Source organism: Piliocolobus tephrosceles, chromosome 15 (assembly GCF_002776525.5).
Source record: "Piliocolobus tephrosceles isolate RC106 chromosome 15, ASM277652v3, whole genome shotgun sequence".
NCBI lineage: Eukaryota > Metazoa > Chordata > Mammalia > Primates > Cercopithecidae > Piliocolobus > Piliocolobus tephrosceles.
In genome coordinates this window covers 37,872,349-37,887,657 of record NC_045448.1, presented here as the reverse complement: position 1 = coordinate 37,887,657, position 15,309 = coordinate 37,872,349, and the positions used below count along the sequence as shown (strand labels likewise).

The 15,309-nt window shown below is 42.0% G+C and overlaps 1 long non-coding RNA gene across 2 annotated transcripts in view; it reads left to right on the top strand.

Moving 5' to 3' along the window:
- The first annotated feature begins 4,563 nt into the window (after positions 1-4,563).
- LOC111545375 overlaps positions 4,564-15,309 on the top strand; it is a 37,219-nt gene continuing 26,473 nt past the window's right edge. For both annotated transcript variants that reach the window (XR_002732424.2, XR_002732423.2), the window contains exons 1-3: positions 4,564-4,715; positions 4,937-5,044; positions 15,164-15,266. This is a non-coding gene — a long non-coding RNA (uncharacterized LOC111545375). The remainder of the gene's footprint in view (positions 4,716-4,936; positions 5,045-15,163; positions 15,267-15,309) is intronic.

Below are 15,309 nucleotides of genomic sequence, written 5' to 3'. Positions count from 1 at the left end.
GGTGCCTGGTGACCCTCTTTTAAAATATACTTCACCTAGAAATCCATTTTCTGAGACAAAACATGAAAGTGATCATACTCCCTGCCAGTCTGATGTGACCAGAGCACGGCTTAACTTATGGTGTCTAAACTTTTTATTACAAAGGAAATATTACAGGGAGGGCCAGTACATACAACAGGGAAAGGCTGACAGCTCTAGGGGAAACTGAGGGCTGTCAGGAGCCCGGCCCTCCACTCTTGCTCTTCCTGCTCCCCCAACACATCTTGGGAGCATCCCTTCAGAACCCCACGGGCTCCACAGGGTGTAGTTGGAAATCACTGCATACATAGAAAATATGAGCAAGAAAACCACACATGAAGAATTACTACTAAGGGCTGCCATAAGCATCATGCTTGTCCTTTGGGGAATTATGATTCATTCACCAAATAAGAACTTACCACCATTTCTTCTAGCATGCTTTATCCACTGTGTGCACAGAAGAGATTGATTCCATTGCCACAGTGGCCATTTTAAATTTTAATAGATGCTGTCCCTTTGCTTTGGTTCTCCTTAAATATTCAAATTAGATTCATTTTTATGGTCCCAGAAATGTGCTAGATTTAACAGGAGTCATTAAAATGTCTAAAAACGTATATTTCAGGGAACTCCCAACATAGACAGTATGAAGAAACACACAGGCACATACACACACATACACACACACACATATATAGTTCACTTATATAAAGTGAAATGAGTAACAATTCGTGACAAGTGAAGTGATATTATAGGACAATGTATGATTAAAAACCAAGCCTGTTGCTCAGAACATAATTGCTCTAGGAATTCAGTATTAAGATTACCTTGTATCACAGTAGCATCCTAATTATGGTATGTAGAAAAATGAAGGAGGCTGAATTCTGCTCTCCTGGGCCCTGGTCATGTCTCACTCAAAATGTTGACTTAGCTCTGAGCACCTCACTTTCAGAAAAAAGTGGTCAAAGCACAGTGGGCTCTGGATGTGAGATCATGTCCTATGAAGAAGTGTTGGTAGAGTTGTAGCTGTTTTGTTTGGGGAAGGTAGTACACTGGTGTGATCCTTACTTCACCAGGGATTTTCATGGAAAAGAATATGTCCAGCCTGTCTACAGCACTTCTACCTCTCTATCCTCCCTATTCACCTCTCCAGTGGGGTGAACACCAGGGGGTGCCACTGACACAGATTATAGTGTGAACTGTGTCCCTTTGAGCTGTGCAAAACAGTGGCCCAGTCACTGCCTTTACAAAAAGGGATTTGAGTTTTTCCAGGTGGTTTCAAAAAGTAGGTACAAATTAAAAGACCAGAAAACAAGGGTAGTGAGATTTTGTCTTAAGATAAGGACATTCTAACAGTGGGAGAAGATAGAATGAGTGGCTGTAGATGTAAGTGTTTGGAAAGGAGTTTTATTTAGAAGGAAGTCTGTGCCTCTAAAATTGATAATAATGATAGTATCCAGTGAATTGCATTTTCATGACGTGAGTGGCCTTGTATTTTATGTTTTTCACAAGTGGTCTCCTTCTTAATCACTACACCATTACTTCTAGGTAGGAATTATAATGATCTTTATTTTATAGATAAAGAAACTGAAGTTTGGACAAATTGCATTATTTTCCTAAGGTCACAGAGAGAACAAATTTCTAATTTCAGAATTAGTCTCTCTAATTTCAGAATGCAAACCCTTAATCATTATGCCACATTGCCTTTCAACAATGAGTTACAAAATCCCATCTTTCTTAGTGTGTTCAAATGCTCAATTGTTGTGAAACTTGATCTACGAATAAAATTTGTTCTTGACCTTGTACCTCAAGGGGTAAAATCATTTTTATGGAACAAGGGTAGGTGAGATGGATTTGTCTTACTCTCACTACTCACTGATACCTATGTCTGGGACTCAGGGGTGAACCTGCACACCTGGACTCCAGATGGGGAAAGCTGTTCTACACATAGCATATACCTCCAGATCCAATTCTATCATCTCGGGCACCCAATGCATGAAAGATGTGCAAAGGCTCATGCTGGATATTTTGATTTTGTCATTTCCCAAATGCCCTCTCCAAAAATCACCTTAAGGAGGCAACATGTGGTCTTACATGAAACTTCAGAGCTGCTGGTGGGAGCAGAAAGGAACAGAGCCCATTGGAGAACAGTCGGTGCTCACTGTCATGTTGGAAACACTGAGATAAAAAGGAGAGGCAAAGTCTTTAACTATGTATGCGTCCAGCAGCTGCAGCTCTCTTATTGCTTGTGCTATGTCTGCGAAGTGAAGACCATGGTGAGACCCTCACGGAGGCTCTGTTAGTGTTAAAACAGATGTTCCTTCAACACTCACATCTTAGGTGGCCACTTTCACGGGGTGGAAAAGGATAATCTAAACCTTCCTGTTCTTGCCAAAATAACCAGGTCTTTGTTCTGCATGTCTCTGGAACACACAGATAGATTTCCAAGCAGTGGGAACCTCCTGTCCTGTTCAGTTGTTGGACAAACTCTTGTTCTGCCCATTTCACCCTAGTTTCCTGAAATCCTGGCAGTAGGGCTCCCGTGACTGGAGCCTGTGAGAGCCTCCTTTGTCAGGAGAGTTTTCACACATAAAGCCATCAAGGCTGGCAGTGAAGGACACTGGGCTTCAAGCCCATTACAGCGATGACAGGTATTGCCTTGGCTGCCCAAGCTGAGTGGTCGTCCCTCTGCAGGTCTGTCTGGCTCCATCCCAGGGAAGAAGGCGGTGGAAGGCACCCATGGACTGCAGTTGGCTCTGCCTGGCCATGGGGGAGGATGGCAGAGGACTGACCTGTTGCTGCTTCAGAAGTGTGGAAATTGTTTTGCCCTTTAAACTGATAGAGAAACAAGCTGGAACAATAAAACTAATCCTCCAAAGCAATCTAAGCATGGAAACCAGAAATGTATACTCAAATATTTTCTCCATTTTCTTTCTTCATAAATTTGGAACATTTGTGGCAGAAAGAGAAATCAGAATAAAATGGATTTAGAAAAGAGAAAGCAGTAGTTTAGAGGGTTGTATAGGGAGGCAACATGATAAAGACGGAAGAAAAATGGACTTGGAGAGAGAACAGTCAAATCTGGGCCTGCCTCTGAGTGCCTGTGTGGCCCTAGGCAAGTTTCCCTTCCACTTGAAGACCTGGGTCTCTATGATCCCTTTCAGTTGTAAGATTAAGACCTAAGAGTTCTTGCTTATATAAACAGAATTCTTCCAAGGCCATAATTATTTCCATAATCAAGAACTATTTATTAACTAAGCAGCAGTGTGTGATTTTCTCAAGATAAGAGCAAGAAGAAATGGTCCTTACAGGCTAGATAGCTGTGACATGGACCAACAACTAAGCATATCTAAAAACTCAACTAATTCATAATATGAATTCAAAATATGAATTGAATAAGCAAAAAAAAAAATTATACCATGGGAGTTGAATATTTTGGCAGGGGAAATCCAGCCCCTGACTTTAGGATGGTATTTTCTGTTTTGACTGAGCCTGAGTCACACTGGACTCTCTGGCATGGGCATAACCCAAGCATCTGCATGGCACAGTTCTGGCTCATTGCCATTTGCAACAGACACGAAGGGTGAGATCAAACACAAGGAACCTTCTCGGGTTGACCATCATAAATGCTGAAGACCAAGGCTTCAACTCACTTACTGGAGTGGATTTCCTTTTACGGATGGACTTGGTCACCCTGGGGAGACTAAGAATGTTAAGTAACTTAACCAACATGCAGTAAGGAGTGGGATCAGGATTCTTCTCCAGAGCTAACAGTTTTAACTGCCATTCTACATTGCCTGCCTGAGACAGCTGCCAACCTGGGCTTCTGTAACTGCCACTCCATGCTTCTCAAGCTGGGGTGCATGTTAGACTCATCTGGAGAGCTTTGTGAAGCCATCCATGTCCAGGCTCGCCCACACAGTCCTCAGTTTTCTTGGTTTGAGGAGGGGCCTGGGCACCAATACTTTTTAAAAGCTCCCTCTGGGTGATTCTAAGTACAATCAGGGTGTGAATCACTGATGTCCATAATGAAAAGTGTCAGACTCCAAAGCAAACTCAGGTGAAGGACTGCCTTTATGATATGGATCCCTAGCAGATTTGAGCCTTAGAGGATTGGACTAGCAGCTTGTGGAGTCGGATCTAAATCTGCCAACCCTCTAAGGGCGGATAAGCCTCTAGACTCCTGAGAACGCTGGTCTTGGTGAAAACCCCCCGCATACCACAGGCCTCCCTTGGAGGAATCACCTAAAGAAACACCACGAAGAATTCGTTCTGGCCTCAAATAATTACATGGATGTTTGTTACAGGAAGATACATTCATTTAACCATTGAAGTTCCTACTCATTGAGTGAACCTTGTCTCCCTCCTCTCTGGTTTCCAGAAACAAGGATTTTTTTCTAAACTCCACTTACTTCTTGCCTCATGGCTAATGCCCATGGAGGTGGGGTGAGTGACCTGCTGGTGACCAAGGGAAATGAATCTGCACAGGAAGTCCAGGCCCTCCCTCCCTCCCTTTTCATTAGAAGCCAGCTTCCCCTGGAAAACAGCCACATTCTGCTCTACTTTGTCGTGTCTATGGGCCCCTCCCTCAGTGGGAAGGCTTAAGTTTTGTAAGATTGACCATAAGTGTGGTGATATTTCCTAATTCCAGGGAATGGAGCGAGTCATGCCACACATTTTTGCTGTTCTCACGAACTGAGGTAATTTTTTTTTAATTTTTTTTTTTTTTTTTTTCCTGAGGAAGGGTCTTACTCTGTCACCCAGGCTGTGGTGTAGTTGTGTGACCACAGTTCACTGCAGGCTTGACCTCCTGGGCTTAGGTGATCCTCCCACCCTAGCCTCCCATGTAGCTGGGATTACAGGTATGTGCCACCTCACCTCCTTTTCTTTTCTTTTCTTTTTCTTTTTCTTTTTTGGAGAGACAATCTTCTTATGTTGCCATTTTGAACTCCTGCACTCAAGTGATCTTCCTGCCTTGGCCTCCCAAAGTGCTGGGATTACAGGTGTGAGCCACTGCGCCCTGCCCAAGGTAATATTTTGACCTTCCTTTACCTTATTCTTTGTCCATCTCTGAATTAGTTTATAACTTAGATGGGAAAAAAGAGATGTGTAAATAAATAAATCTTAAAAATATCCCATCGGTTCCCCCATAGAATGCCATTTCCCCCTAGCTGTCTATTCATGTAACAAAATGAACAAGAAAACACTACAAATTCTCTCCCTATTTATACTATCCCACCATTATGTTATAACTCTCATTATAATGTTTTAGTTTTTCCTTGAAATAATAATCATCAACCCATTTGTAAACCATATGTTTCTACCCACAAGTGACAACCAGAATTTCAGAATTAATTGCAAGAGCCATAAAGAGCTTTTTGGACATTTCCCTAAAAGCCTCCAAGAATAGTAACAAGGGCGAATAGTAACCCCCGGCTCCAGCTGTCCCCACTGCTGTGGCAGGTTATGATACTTTCTTTCTTTAAGTAAAGGCCAAGAGAGATGGCTTTTCAGGACTTCCAGAGTGTATGACATGAAAAGCTTATTCCAAGAAAGGGAACAAGACCCTTGTCATCTGACACCAATGAGATGCCCTTCCCTTGACTGGCAGAGATCTGGAGGAGGAGGAGGAGCAGATAACCTTCAACCTAAATAAGCAATACCATCATTATTCTGGCATCTCTCTGAAGCATGGCTGGTTACAGTGCGGAATTCCACAGGACACGTGTCTCTCTTGGACTCTATCCAAGGGAATAAGTTATCAGAAGGACCTCATTATAACAGGGGCTCCAGGGACAGTGTCAGTCAGCAGGCTTCAAGGTAGCTGGTAAAATTCTGGTGCTGGTCTGTTTAATCACTGCATGCTTGTTAATACAGTCAAGCCTCAGTTACAACAGAATCAACAGCCCAGTTTGTCACTCATCCATTCCTTGTTCCGTCATCACCTGGTTGAGTTTCTGGCTTGTTTATTGGACAACCCTGGGTGTTGGGCAAAATGAGTGCCTCTTGTTTGAAATGCCTAATCCAGAGGCTTTTCACCTGTGTGTTGTTTTCTCTCACCAACACCTCTGCTCCGTGCCATGCTCTTGGCTAATTGAAGTTGTGAAAGGCATGAGGATTCTGGTCTTGGACTCAGTTCTCCCATAGGGGTCTGACACCAAAGTAATGGTCACAACAGTGGAAGGAAGAATCCATCTGGCCAGGCTCAGGTGGTTCAAGGCCTTCAGAATCTGCCTTGAGACTCTCCAGTGACAGTCTTTAGACTGAAAACCATCTTGGCCCCATCCATCCCTGTAAGCAATTTAACGACAGCTTGCAAAGCACCGAGCTTTAACAGAAAGAAGAGATGAGCATGGCACAAGAACTTGGACTCCAGAAGAGCTGCCTAACAGATTATTTTTCTGTGGTATTTCATGAGAACAAACGAAGTAAGAATTTTCCTTTTGTCCGTCTGGCCTTTGGCATTGTTTACTTTCTTTTTATTCTTCTGAACTGTACTTTGAGCCCTGGCAGCATTTCTGTCCTAAAATCTTATTGTCAGAGGTTTTTCAGCTGTTTCAAATCATATCTGATAGAGTGAGGGTGCTGCCTGGACTCATCACTTTACTTCAGAAGAAATACAGCTCACCCTTTAAATGACAATGGTGATTGTCCACAGCTTTATGTTTTCTACACTGAAGTGGCAGGCTTCATTTAAAAATAATGTTTTCCCTCATCAAAAAAGAACTAGGGTAGAACCCTCAACTCTGCTGATGTCCGGGTAGTGACCTAACACCCACGTTTTGGACAATCACTGCCTTAAATCAGGTTTTCATTGCATGCAGGATAATTCTTTGTCAATGGTGGTTTTGTCAACTGTGATCTGAGGTAATGAGGTTTTCTACTTTTGCTTGAAATTTTGAAAATATACAAACTTTTAACATTTGCAAAGTTGGATTCTGTTTTCTTTACAAAGCAACCTGATTTGCCGATGTTCTCTCCATCTGTCAGGGTATGCGTGATGTGGTTCAGACTTAATGTGCTGCCTTTCTGGAACATGGACAGAGTAGCAGCACAGAAAAACGAGCATTTCAGCTCTGTGATGATTTGTGAAAAAATTTCAGATCACTGAGCAGGCATTTTGCTGACACCTGTGAAAAGTAACCACATCAGAGAGCGTGGCGTGATGGTTGGAGGCCACATGCCGGAGCTGGACTGCTTGAGTCAAATCCCAGCTGCTCAGCTGTAGTGAACTGAATGGTGGTCCCCAAAAGATATGTGTATCTCCTAATCCCTAGTATCTGTGAATGTGACCTTATTAGGCAAAAGGGTCTTTGCAGATGTAATTACATTGAGGCTCTCAGAGATGAGAACATCCTGGATTATCAGGGTGGGTCCTATATCCAATGACAAGTGTCTCCTTATAGGAGACAGAAGAAGATGCAGACCCAGAAGAGACTAAGTAAAGATGGAGGCAGAGACTGGAATGAGGCTGCCACAGGCCAAAGAATGCCTGGTGCCAGCAGAATCTGGAAGAGGCAAGGAAGGACACTTCCCTGGGGCTTTTGGAGGGAGCGCAGCTTGCTGATGCCTTGGTGTTGGACATCTGGGCTATGGAACTATGAGAACCTTCTGTTGTTTTAAGCCACCAAGTTTGTGGTACTCTGTTATGGCAGCCACAGGAAACTAATACACCCTTTACCACCTGAGTGACCTTGGCCAACTTACTTAACCTCCACCAATCAGTCCCCTCAAAGGAATACCCTCCCCCCAGGCTCACTGTGATGATTAAATGCTTTGGCATAGGTGACTGGTTTAGACCAGGGCCTGCTATCTAGCACGTGCTATGCCAGTGTTTCTATCATGGCAGCAGCAGATGCAGCGGAGCTTAGATTTCAACTGTGTCCATGCTGGTTAGAAAAGTCACAGTCTGGGACACAGGGCACTTCGGGAAGAATCTCCCTCAGTGGATCCCAGTGTTCCAGCAATGTTTTCCAAGCAGCTGAAGAACAGGAAGCAGGAACAGGGTTCCCTACAAGAGCCATTATTCAGATGCCTCTACATCTGACTGGTGTTGGAGAAGTGTGACTTCTGGAGGTTTATGTGCTCGGACTTTAACAGCATACATACTAAAAACAACATTTTCCTCAGATGCTGGGCTGTCTATGAGCCTTGACCTCCCCGAGAAGATTAGAGGCAGGTGCCTAATCTGATCAGTCAACCCAGTGAAACAACTGCATTGATTAAAGCCATAAGATGTTAGGATTCTCTGTTCTTGGTGGCCTAAAAGGTCTCGTTCCTTTCCCAAAGTGCTTAGCTTGATCCCATCCCAGGGAACAATTTTGGGTGGAGGAGAACCTGGCCACGGAGCATGAGATCGTGTATGACTAAGTCTACTTGCCTTCATGGAAAGATACATGGAGTTTTGGGCAATTTCTTTGAACCCCTCTAGAGGCTTCTAAAGATTGTTTAGCACCATCTGGTTTTTAATCCTGGATGTCAAACTTGTTGATTTTTGCTCTGGACCATCTGTTTTTCAACTTCCCATGGAACCTTTCCTTTGGGCCAAGTAGGGAAAGAAATAACTATATTTTTAATTATTTTTGTTTTGCCTTTTCATCCCAGTCACAGCATTAGAAAGGGAAAATCAACTGTCTGACAAAGCTCTGAAAGATTGGACATGAAGTGCTGGCCTTGCTATCTGCAGGGCATCTCCCTATATAGATTGGATACCTTTTCCTTCACTCCCTGATAAGAAGTGAGACAGACTGAGCATAGTCTTGTGACCATTTAATGCCTGTGCCCAGAATACAGGTCTGTACCACTTACAGCAGTCACAGTGGGGAGGAGCAGGGACCCTGGGGTCTGCCTGCCTGTGTCTGAATTCCAGCTGAGCCCATTCCTAGACCAGTGCCTGGGAAAGTTATCTGACCTCTGAGATCCAGTCTACTAGCCTCACAAGTGAGATTGTGACAACACTTACCTCAATGAGGCATTGGACATCATCTCATTTAATCCTCAACATGCCTCAGTGTCTAGCATTTAACAAGCTCCCATAAACATTAGTTATTATTATTCCTTAATATGAATAGCATTTAAAATAATAAAGTGGGAAAGAGCAATGATGCATGCCCTACCACTGGCCAGAGAGCTTGCAGCAGGAAGAATGCGTAGGTGGAACGCACAGGCCTTTTCTGTGTTCATCCCATTCCAAAGGATTTGGTGTTGCCATATATGGAACGTTAAGATTAGAAATGGCCATTTCCAAACTGGTGAATCCCTTGGTGCCTTTTTCTCCACTGTGATTCATCTGGGGCACCCTCAGTTTGCAGTGGTCATGGTCGTTCCAAACCAGCCATGAGCTGGGGGAACACTGTACTGTGGTAACCCAGGCTCACCTGACCAGAGTGTTAACCCAGGCTCACCTGACCAGAGCTCCAACTTTATCAACCCAAGTCGTAGGTGGGATGATGGACACAGGCTTCTCTGGCAAATGCTTCCTGAGCATTGCAGACACTGTCACTTCTAGGGGGCTGCAGTTGCCTCATTGTATAATTCTGGTCATCAGAAAGGAGATAGTAATAGATGAGCTGCCCTTCTGGACAAAATGACATCTCTCTTATTGAAAAAGGTTAAGAGGCTATTTTCTTTCCCCCCCGCCCCACAACCACTATTTATTGCATGAGATTTCAGAATGATGATGATAAAAAAGCAAGTTTATAGACACATCATGAGGTTGTATAAATAAAATAAAGTAATATCTGGGACAGATATACCAAAGAAAATTGAACCCAAAATGTCTAACTTTGCAGTCCATACTCAGCCAGAACTCCCAATGAATTAAAACACAGACTGCATAATTATGTACACAAAATGCCTTTAAAGTTGCTCCATAAATTTGAAGAAAAAAGGATAGTCTGTTTAAAGCTACTAGGGCAAAATTCCTTACTGTGGGTTTATAGGCACTAGTACAAGTGGTTCCCAAATCCCCCTTTTTATTTTTTAATTATAAATAAGAAAGAACAGAGTCTCCCCTTGCAACTTCCACTTCGTCGCAGCCTCCAGGCAGAGGACAGAGTTCCTGGAAAAAAGGAAGGCTTAATTCCAGGTCTCTAATAGCAAAGTTATAGTCAGACTGAACATTGATTATATTTAAAACCACTGTATTTTTCTTTTGAAAACCATATATTATTTAACATCTTGAATGTTTTACATTGAATTTGTTGAAAAATTCTCATTGTGTTTTCAGGTCTTTATCATAATTTTGTTTTTATTTCTTAATTTTTCTTTTCAAATAAGTGAGAGAATTAAGTTAAATGAACAATAATATATAAGTCATTCAGTTAATATAGAAATTTTGGGCCAGCCATGGAGGCTCATGGCTGTAATCTCAGCATTTTGGGAGGCCGAGGCAGACAGAGCACTTGAGCCCAGGAGTTCGAGACCAGCCTGGGTAACCTGGAGAAACCCTGTCTTTCCACCAAAATAAAAAAATTAGCCAGGAATGGTGGCATGTGCCTCTAGTTCCAGTTACTTGGGAGGCTGAGGCAAGAGAATAGCTTGAGCCTGGGAGGCAGAGGTTGCAATGAGGCAGGATCACATGGCTGCACTCCAGCCCAGGCGACAGCAAGACCCTGTCAAAAAAAGAAAAGAAAAGAGGAGAGGAGAGGAGAGGAGAGGAAAGGAAAGGAAGAAGGATTCTGAGAATTCTAGCTTTCTCTTGGTGCATGCTCTCATTCCATTGAAATCAAGCAGTTTCTACATGAGGCAGACAAGTTCCTAAGGTATTCAGAAAGGGACAATATCTTGGTTCTTGCTTCAAGAGAGCTAACTGCTGCTGGGACCTACAGTTGAGCAATGACTCAGGGACCTGGCTGGTAAAGAGGAAGGAAGTGGCTATGGAAAGTTGCTGTTAAGTAACTGGAGCCCCAACGTAACATAAAATTGACCAAGTCATCCCACCCCCAACACCTACCATTACTGAGAGTAACAATGTGGAGATAACTATGCAGACTGCTGGGTCCATTTGTCACTTATTTGAGTTCCCTTCCTTACAGCTCTTAATGCTACTGAACTCTAATTACATGACATGGAAATGCATGGGATGAAGGAGCTGGAGGGGATTTACCCTCAACTCCATGTCCCATGAGAGATTGATTTGTCTTTATATAAATAGCTATCAACTAAAGTGAGATCATAAGAGTTTTATCTTTGAATATACCATATAATTGCATTCATAAGAAGTATTCAAAATAATCATTTCATAAATTTTTCCAACATCCCTATGAGTAGGGTTGTTTTTCTCATTTTACCAATGAGGAGTCTCAGTTCTAAATGTCGGAAAAGTACTTAATGTGAGTAGCATGATAAAAAGTACACATTAAAACAAGAAGACATATTTTGACCATCAAACTAGCAAGGATATATAAATCATAAAATTAACAACGTTTAAAAAATAATGCTTTATGCTGGCAAGGTTATGCTGACATTGAAATGAAAATTCTCTTTCTGCTGATAAAAGTACATGTTGGTTAAGCCTCTCTGAAGAGCAATTTGCAATGTGTCTCAGGAAAATTATTCATACATTTAGATGCAGTAATTTTATTTCTGAGATTTCCTTCTAAGGAATGTAGACAAATTTTGTAAGCAAATATGTTTCTCACAATGTTTTTTATAACGGTAAGAACTTGGATATAACAAATATTTAACCACAGGAAGCGGTTATGATACTCCTACACAATGGAATATTAGGGAGCCCCTAAAATTATATTTTTGAAAACTTTTAATGACATGAGAAAACATTCAGAATGTACTGTTAAGTGAAAAAAGCAGGATAAAAACTTACATAATAGTATGATCATGGTAATATAAATACATATGTGTAAATCCATTCAAACTAGACTGGAAGAAATAGAACTTAGTTACTTGTTCAAGGTCAAATACATGCCAAGCAGAGGAGCCAGCACCTAAACACAATTCTTCTGACACTAATCCCAATGTCTCCTTCCCTATACCATGATGTCTCAGAAAATATTCAGTTTGAGTAACACATTGTTGTTCGTTTCATTAGAAAACAAGCCATTCATGGAATTATGCTAAAATCCATTACTACTTTGATTAGATTCAGGAATTCAAGTAAGTTTTGGGGTGTTGCTCAATTTCCCCAATTCTGCAAGTTGCTGAAACCACACCCACATTTACAACACCCAAGTATGCTAAGCCCACTGCTAGGACTCAGTTTCCACAATGTGTTACCTGCACTATATTTGTAACCCCCTTTAACACAGAAAGAATAATAAAATTCAATATACGAGATGACTTGGAGAGGTTATTTTTTTCTAGTAGTTTCCAAATTGAACTAAACAGCAACATTACCAGGGTGATTTTCTCAAAATGCAGATCCAGGTCCTACCCCAAGAGATTCTATTTTAGCAAGTCAGGGTGGAGCCCTGCCCTCTGAATTTTAAATAGTGCCCTGGTCAAGACCATCTTTAAACCATTCCAACCAGTGGTAGAGATGTGTTTGATGAGGTCCCTACATGCACAGAGTTACATGTGGTGATTCCACTACTTCAGATTAGAAAAACACCTCTTCAAAACCCAGATTCATTTATAAAGTGAGTATACTGGCCACTGAGTCCTGTAACTACTTGGCTCATTCTTTCAATGGTTACTGGGGAAATCACTTTATCTTCCACTGATGTTTGCACTGGTTATTTACTGTTGCTTAACAAAGGATTCTCAAACTTGGTGGCATCAGGCAACAAGCATTTATCTCATGATTTCTATGGATCAAAATGCTAGGCACAGTTTAATTGGGTGCTCCTGGGTCAAGGTCTCTACTGAGATTGCAGGCAAACTACTGGCCAGGGCTTTGGTCTCATCTGAAGGACAGAGAGAGTGAGAAAAAGGGAGGGAATCTGTTTCCAATTTCACTTATGCAATTATTGACAGGTCCTTCTTCACTGGGCTAAATCACAACATGGTAGCTGACTTCCCGCAGAAAGAGAGAACAAAGAAAGCAGGAGTGAGAAAGCAAGAGTAAAAGACAGAACAAAAGAGAGTGAGCAAGAAAATGTGCACCCATATGCACCCAAATGTGCACCGAAGATGGAAGTCACAATCTTTTTGTGATCTAATCTTGAAGTGACATCTCATCATTTTTTCACATTTATTAGAAGCAAGTCAACTTCAGCACATAATCAAGGAGAGAAAATTATACAACAGTGTGAATACCAGAATCATGGCTCATTGTGGTCCATCCTAGGGAGTATTTGATGCACTGTCCTGGGCAAATGGCAGAAATAAATTATATACTAAACCACCTTCACCTCTATCCTTCAATTTCTACTTGGTAACTAAGCAGAGGTGAGGCTGGAGTGAACTCTGCATATTTATGATAGTTAAACCAAGAGGACCAAGGCAGAAGGAAAATCTGTAAGTTTAGTGTGGGTCAATGCTGGTATTTTCAAACATACAGCATGAGCTATGAGTGTCATCTTTGGTGTCAATGGTGAGACTCGGTTAACAGTGTCACTTATTCTGTTTGTTCTTTAAAGAAGTGCACATTTGAAATAGCCTTGGGGACTATTGTTCTCAACTTCTATTTTTTCTGGCTGCAACTCATGAAACCATATTCAGTTATTCTAGAAAAGATATTTGAACGTCATGGTCTGACCTCAACTGCAACTTGCTCAGGGGGCTAACACAACTATATCTTCCATTTTCTTTGAGAGGGAGACAACAAATATTGAGTAAAAAGTGAATGCATTTATACATTTTTATATGTATATAAGTATATAGTTAACTGTTGAACTACACACACAGGTTTGAGCTATGCAGGTCCACTTATAGGTGGATTTTTTTCAAGCAAATGCAGATTGAGGGATGCAAAACCTGGGTATAGGGAGGGCCGACTTTTCATATACACAGTTCTGTAGGGCCTACTGTGGGACTTGAGCATGTGGGGATTTTGGTATACACTGGTGTCTGGAACCAATACCCCTCGTATACCGGGGATGACTGTGTGTGTACGTGTATGTATGTGTGTATATATTTATATGTGTGTCTATACATGTGCACACACATCACAACTCCTTGGGACCATCTGGAGTGCCTCAGCTTACCCCACATGTCCAGCTTAGCCTTGGTAGCAGAGCTTTCTAGTAATGTGAACAAAGTTAGGTTTCCAGACTCAACTAGTTTATCCACTATATCTACCATGTAGAGTTAAATCCAGCTTGCCATCTGGTTGCCAGATGATGACTGCTACAAGCATTTTCCAGCATCTCAACTTGCTATTGAGTCACAGCCACAAAAAAAGCAGCAGATACAGCTGCCCGATGGCTGCAGCAGAGATAGCTGCCTGATGGCTGCTTTTAGGATGCAATATTTTCTGTCTCTCCCCATGAAATCACTGGTGAGGAGGGAGTCCCCTTTGTCATTTCAGCTGCCAAGACATTTCATGCTAATGAACTGTGAAGGGGAAGTCGCTAATGATATGAAATCCCTTTTTATGGCCAGGGCTGGGCCAAGGCCACCAGAGGGGTGGTAGGGAGGTTCTTAACAACAGAGGCTGATTCTTCTGTTGGTGGAAGGTGAGAGGACAGGCCAATCCATAAACAATGCCCAAGGACTCTGGGGGCATCGACCTGTTTCCATAAGCCTCTATCCCCTTCCTCTCTGACACCTCAAAATTTAAGATGGGAGCTTAAGTTAGCTAGGTTCAGAGGGAAATAGAAGGAGAAATACTTTTGGCAGATCACCTAGGAAAACTAAAAGTAATTCCCAAGGTATCTGTTTGAATTAAGGAAAGTCCCATAAAAAATCGCTATTCCACTGGAGTCCACGTCCACCCTAATTCAAGCCAGCTGATAACCTGAAGATGTGAATGAAGGGGTGGCCAAGGGAAGCGTGTGTGGTACAGTGGAAAGACCCCTGCTTGGGAAACAGAGAATCTGGTCCATGTCTCACTTTGTTATTTTTGGCTGTTGATCTTGTGTAAAACACCAGAATTTTCTGAGTTTTATATCCTTATCTATGTGATATCAGTAGCTACTTCAGGTGATTGTTATGAAATTAAGTGATATTACATCCATAGAAAGGGATATTAAAATACTGTCACTATTTTAAAAATGTATATATTTTTTCCATTTTCTCCCTGTGACAGAAATTCTGCTACCCGAGAGGTATGACTCTTTGGAATAAGGTGCTGTTCTCCTGGTGACCTTCTTAAAAAGCAAATGTCTTTGAAAAAAAGTAACATGGGATTGGTGAGTGATCAATCAATAGATTTCTTTTCCCCAGTAAATGGAG